Here is a 7,497-nt window from a genome sequence, read left to right as displayed (position 1 = left end):
TTTTGTGGTATTTAGAAAATTAAATCTCGTGTCCGGAGATATACTCCGACATAAAATATTTTTTCTCAAATTTTTTTTTCTTTTTTCAGGTAAAGTAATTTTTTATTTTTGTTTTTTCGGTGTTTGACAAAAGTCTCAAGGTTAAGGTTGGTGTAAAATGGAGACTAGTGCTATGTTTTTGGTTTAATAAGTGAAATTTGCAGATGATCATTATCTTACTATTGACAACTACAGATGGATCATTTTTGCCATTTTTGCGCATTGCAAATTGAACTTGAAGATCACACTTTACTCTTGCAGCATATTTTTCTTGATTTTAATTTGCTACCGATATAACCTGCATAAATTTATCTTAAAATAAACTTGAAACCATTAAAGCTTGATTTTTGGTTAGATAGAAAATGGTTGAAAGTGAAGTAAATTGAATTTCTTATATGGAGTTTTGATGGCATGAAAAATAAAATTTTGAGAAAAAAATTATTTTTCCCTAACCACCTAACTTTTTCATGAACTTTTCCTACATTTTGCTTTCTTTGGAAAGTCAATTATTTTTTCTCTCTCTAAAATTAATTGTGATAATGCTTAACTTTTAATAAGAATGGTATAATGGTCTTTATCTCTTTCTTAGTGTCCTATAAATATTTTTTTTAGATTCTTATATTACCTTTCTTGGATGGCATGTCTCACACACACACACACACACCTCCAATGATATTTAAAATATATATATATATATAGTATGTAGAGTGAAATTTTCATATTGCCCTCCTAAAATTACTAAAATATCCCTTAAAAAAGTATACTCCCTAAAAATGACATAATAATATGGTACAGAGAGAGTGGATGGTATAAGAGCTCATTGGATTCAAAGGATAGCATTACTAGTGGTTGCAATTAACTATGAGTTGTACGATAAAACCATCCAGATTTCAAATGATTCTAACCGTTCATCAAAGTAGTACTATGTTTTTTTTTTTTAAGAGCAAGAATGTTAAGAATTAGAATTTACTTGTTAGAGAAAAATGAAAGACTGCAAAACTCGAACAAAGGCCGGGGGAACAATCCAACCTTATTGACTCTTATTGGCATGCAATAAATGATTGTCAAAAATAAATAAATAAATATTGGTTGCTTAGCTTCGCACCAGTTCCATGGTTTTTCGTGTGAATTTGACTAGGCTCTCTTTGTTCTAGGGTTTAGTGATAGTTAAATGTACGTAGTATTATTTTTTTATAGAGTTGTTGTTTTATATTTCAAATTTGTGATCATGCACAAAGTTATTGAGAGTTCAGCAACTGAAATTTTTATTTTTGTATTATATATTTTTGACTTTTTTATTTTTGTTTCATATACTTATAAAATTTTAAAATTATTCCCACCGAAATTTCAAAAAAAAAATTACCATATAAGTTTGTCCCCCTCTCCCTCTCCTGAATTGTTACTGTGTAACCTTTAAGTTATATAATAGTTCAACTTTATCGTCATTAAACTCATCCTCTATGGTTCTTAAAATGAGATTTGACTAAATTTTAAAAAATAAAGACGCAGTGAATGAGTGACCTCGAGGTAAACAAAATATGCTAATAAATATAATTTTATGAAAAAGAAAAACATATTATACTAATGCATCAAACATTGATCTTATTTCACAGAACATACAAATGGAGTGTTCCCAGACTATTTATTATTGTTATACCACACATTTATTTATAAATTATAATAGTAATAAAATTTGTGACAATCATTACAAACTCATGTTTTAGCACCATCAAATGGTAAAATATGCAACTTTATCATTAACGTGACTAACATATGGTATTAAAAACATCAAATATGATCAATTCCCATCCAAAAATGAACTTGGACTCTTAAATTTGAACCCAACTCCAATCTCAAAATCAAGCTCACTAAAATTTTGGGTTGATTTCGGATTGCTCGGATAAGGCTGCTCAAGTGTCACCTCTATTTTTATTTGAACTATAATCAATACATCAAAACTAAGAGCATGTTTTGGAAACATTGAATCAGTGCTTTGAATTTGGGATTGAAAAAAGTTTAGTTCAAAATTTTTTCTAATCTCAAAATCAAGCTCACTAAAATTTTGGGTTGGTTTCGGATTGCTCGGGTAAGGCTGCTCAAGTGTCACCTCTATTTCTATTTGAACTGTAATAAAAATTAAGAGCATGTTTGGAAATATTGAATCAGTGCTTTGAATTTGAGATTGAAAAACGTTTAGTTCAAAATTTATATTAAATTTTCTCCAATCTCAAATTCAAAATGCCAATTCGGTGATACTAAACATAGCATAAGTCGAATCAAGTTTTCAATTATTTGAGCTAGATAATAAAACTCGAATTTGACAGCTCAAACTCAAATCAAGTCTAAATAATAGTGTTTGAGCTTGGCCATGAGCATTGCTTGCCAAGCTGAGCTCAATTCATTTGACTTATTTAATCAATTTCGAACTTATACTTGAGCTTGAGACCAAAATTGATAAGGAGCAAAACTAACTATGTAGTATTTAGACAAACCCTAACAAACGGATCATGTTTACTCTTGGGAAATGTGCTAGTTTTAAAAACTTTCTGAGGGATTTTCATACATAGATCTTGATTCATCACATAGAGACAAGTTTTATGCAAAAATAAAATATGATGTATCATTCAATTAACAGATTGAATACTTACATCAAAGGTTTGAGTAAACCTTTAATTCTTTCCTCTAAAATGAATGTTTTCACTTATTGTCTAGAATGAATGTTTTCACTTATTGTAGATCCCTTAGCAAGATGTCTTCTCCTTGGATCTCCATCTTCTTGGTAATTGTTTGGCCTTTAGGAATCACTCATAAGCTTCCATGAATGACCTTGGAAAACTAGGTTTGTGGGAGCCTCCATTAGATGAGAATATAAACCCTAATTTTCTAAAGAGAGAAAATATATTCATTTTTCCTTCTCATAAAAATCACCACTAAAATATACATAGACTATGTATATTTATAAGCAACATAAAGATAAAGAAAATGAAACAACAAATCATTTTCAATCTCTAATTCACATGTCTAAAATCTAATAGGATTCCAATATCAAGTTGGGCTATGAGTGAGAATCATTTGGGCTTATTATTTTATTGGCTATAATGAATTAATAATTGGCTCGGTCCATGGACCCAATTCAATTAATTCATATGTAACGACCCTCACCCTGGCCAGACACAATATTGTCCGCTTTTGGCTCACCCAGACCAGAAACTTCCCAGAGGGTCACCCATCCTGGTACTACTCCAAGTTAAGCACGCTTAACTACAGAGTTCTGATGGGTTCACGGCCATCACGGCTTTAAAACGCGTTGTGTCATAGAAGGGTGTTGAATCTACATATAGCGCTTGCCCCATCCACACCCAGACGATGTGGGATTGTGCACCTGTAGCTCGCCCAGTGTGGTAGCCTACTGGTGCCTCCTGCACACGCTCACACACACCCGCCCACAAGGTCGCCACAATCACCCCCCCTTTGGGGCCCAACGTCCTCGTTGGCCACACTTCCGGCTGGGTCAGGCTCTGATACCATTTGTAACGACCCTCACCCTGGCCAGACACAATATTGTCCGCTTTTGGCTCACCCAGACCAGAAACTTCCCAGGGGGTCACCCATTCTGGTACTACTCCAAGTTAAGCACGCTTAACTACAGAGTTCTGATGGGTTCACAGCCATCACAGCTTTAAAACGCATTGTGTCATAGAAGGGTGTTGAATCTACATATAGCACTTGCCCCATCCACACCCAGACGATGTGGGATTGTGCACCTGTAGCTCGCCCAGTGTGGTAGCCTACTGGTGCCCCCTGCACACGCTCACACACACCAGCCCACAAGATCGCCACATCATAAATTAATTTCTACTCCACTAAAAGAAATTAATTGAACTCCAATTAAATAATAAATAACCTCTAAATTAATATTGCACTTTGACCCCTCTATGCATAATTAGTCATCGGATAAATAAAACCATCAATCCGACTACTAATTAATATATTTATTTTGGTACCATTGATTATTTCTGGCTCGATCACAATAAAACATTTGTTTGACAAAAATAATAATTTAAATAAATAAATATATAATAAATCATTTTGTCTAAAAACACACGAAGGCCTTCGAATTTACTTTGTGATCAACCATAATCAATACAAAATAAATACAAGTAGCAATGATACCAATATTGAAAATATAACCCTCTAACTATTAATTACATAACTACCCAAAGTGTCGGTCTAAGGATCCCGAAGAATCCGTCGAACAAATCAAAGTAATTATTAATTAATAAAAGAGTCTATACTTTTCTCATGCTTAAGAGTCAAATGCCATGATGGTGATAGTGAGCAATTGCATACGACGGCTCTCACAATATATCTCAACCTAACGCGAATCCAGTTTAAGTCTTAATTAATTATGAGTCCATCTATAATTACCGACTATGACCAATTTATGATTACTATTTATATTCATGTTTTGATCACCATCACATACATATATAAATATTTCTTGTAATCAAGTGGATACTATCAATTCTATAATGAATCGAAATATAATACATTGAATTCACCAATTGTATAAAGCATAAATATTTCAGAAACGTCAGGAACATATGTCACTATAATCCAAATAGGAATTTGCTATGCCAGTGCATATAAATCCCAACAGCTCCCACTTGCCCTCATAGCCAATTCAAATTACATCTAACTCCAATGTTATCCAGATGACGATCAAAACTATTGATCGATGACGCCTCTATTAATGGATCAACAAAGTTGTGTTCCAATGCAATGTTCTAGCTATGAGTACATTTTCTTGCCGGACAATCTCATGTAAGACATGATACTTCCTATCAATGTACCTTGTTCCTCTATAGAACCTTGGGTCATTGGTTTGGACTACTTCTGCACTATTGTCGCAATATAGCTCGATAGGCAGGCTAGTATGCTCCACAACCTCTAAATAAGTGAGATCAAACCAAAAAGGCTTCCATTGCCGCCTTTAAGGCTGCAATGTACTCCACCTGAAGGTTTAAGCCAGCAGTTGAAATCTGCTTAATAATATACTAACTGATTTCCCTTCTATTGAGTGAACATACACTAAGTCATGAACCTCATAGTATCTACTTCTGATTGAAAATCAGAACTAGCATACCTGACTAGGACCATATCATCACATCTATAAATGAGTATAATATCATTGGTTCTCCTTAAGTACTTAATGATATTTTTCACAACAAACCTGTTATCAAGTCCAACATTGGACTGATATTTTCTGACCATCCCTACAATGTAGTGGATGTCTTGTTTGGTATAGACCATGGCATATATGAGACTCCCATATGCCAAAGCATATAGTTTGTGATACCCCTCGGATCCGAGACACGGGTTGATCAGGCCCAGGCCCAAACCCGAGGGATATCAAACAATTAATATGTAACCGAACACAGAATACAAGATGAAATAAATAATAACAATAAGCTGGAAGAATACTAATTGAAATCCTCAAAATATAATTAATGAAATCTGTTAAATCCAAACTCCAAAACTCCTTAAATTATAACTCGGGAATCCATCTAGTGGACCCCTTATTATTAAAAATCCCAATTGAAACTAAAATATCTGAAATAGAAACTAAAGGTAAACATAGAAAAGATTCCTACGTAGTCGGAGGAATGAATGTCTGTATCTGCTCTGCACGTCCAAGCTCTAACCCTAGAACTGATGAACACCTGAAAAATAAGAGAGTGGGTCAGGCCCACATGCAAGTCCTATTCTACTACGATCCAAACAGTAATCCGATACGCAGATACATCCTAGGAAGACTCAACAATATCTAGAGTAGTCCATATGTATATATATAGTACACACTATAGGACGCTCACTAGTCCAGTAGGTCTGTCTCAGCCTGAGTAGAGATACCATGCAAATCGCACAATAATGTAGTCATGTGTACCTAGACCTACCAGAGAACAACATCTATGTCCAGTTATCCATCATAGGTGATATACGCGCCCTAACCATGGTCCTGAGACTCAAGCTCATACCATGGTACCATATAATAAATATATAAAGTCCATACTCCTCCTAATACAAAATACCATCCATTTATGTAGTGGTCTAGTATATGTATAATCATCCGTCTTGAAACCATATTAAGTCATCCAACTATTTTGTTGACATGACACAAGTAGGTAATGGACTTAACCTATATGGTTAATCCATACCTTAATCCAAATTAGGTAGGACTTAGGGTTTGATCCAGTCCATACCTAGTATGTCACCGTCCTATACCGATACATACAATCCTCCAGTTTACACGGTTGACCAAACAGTGATAAATGCATATCAATTATACTCCAGAATAAGCACACATACAAATCTAATAAGTGTATGATCAAATTATATATCTAGTATATGATCTAGTAGTCACATTCTAGTCCTTTAAAATGTTAGAGTAAAATACAGCATCTAATTCCTCTAAAACAGTACCATAACTTGATGGAATAAATAGTATAGTTAAACATCAATTAATTTCCATTTAAGCATACCTATTTTTTTCCAGAACATATAATATATGCTTATACAACAGTTGAAACATGAACAACAGTTTAAAATTATGCTAGAAACCAAAGTGCTTTATAGAAACAGTAAGCAATGTCAAGGTATGATTCAACCTCCCACATACAGTATATTATTGTAGGTTATCCCATGCTTCAATATTAATACTAACATGCTTCCCAATTCTTTTAATATATCTGGAATAGTTTTATAAACCACAGCCCCTAGAACAACTCAGAAACCCTCCTACAGGCCAACCGGAAGTCAGAAACGTGAAAAATCAAAAAAATAAAAGAGGAGCTGCCTCCACCAAAAGTGGAGCCGCCTCTCCCCTTGGTGGAGCCGTCTCCCCCCTTTATTGGAGCCGGCTCCACCCCCTTGTGGAGCCGCCTCTCCTCCGTTGAGAGCCGTATCCCCTATTCTGTGCATCTTCTTCGCCTCTGACGAAGTGCAGAAACTCTGTACAGTTTTTATAGCTTATTTAGGAGTTCAATTGCAGTCCTAGAATCCATTAAAATCATGCATTCAATCCCAAATACATAAGGTTAAGCAAAATTAAAACTCACGCAAACAGTTTATTTTTAAACAAAGCAACGTCTTACACACAACAGAATTATGCAATGATTTAACAGTCGATTCAACATGCTTCCAAGATTAATATTACTTCAACTTAATCTGTTTTAGTGCTAAATTAATTCTTGGAGTCCACTAGGCATGCACAGAACACGAATTAAAGGGAAAGAATAAAATAGTGACTTGCCTTTGAGTTTCAGATTTGAAACTCTAAACTGCCGTCTCCTGAATTTTCTGACGAGGTTTCCGATTGTTATTCCACCTTCGTCACTCTAGGTTTAGTCTCAGTTGAAACCCACAACCCTAGCTTCCTTCCTCTCTGTAACTCTCTCA

This window comes from Cornus florida, unplaced genomic scaffold (assembly GCF_030987335.1).
Source record: "Cornus florida cultivar Cherokee Brave unplaced genomic scaffold, ASM3098733v1 CherokeeBrave_3.0.0_Hap2_Chr04, whole genome shotgun sequence".
Lineage (NCBI taxonomy): Eukaryota > Viridiplantae > Streptophyta > Magnoliopsida > Cornales > Cornaceae > Cornus > Cornus florida.
Note: the sequence above shows the minus strand (reverse complement) of the source record.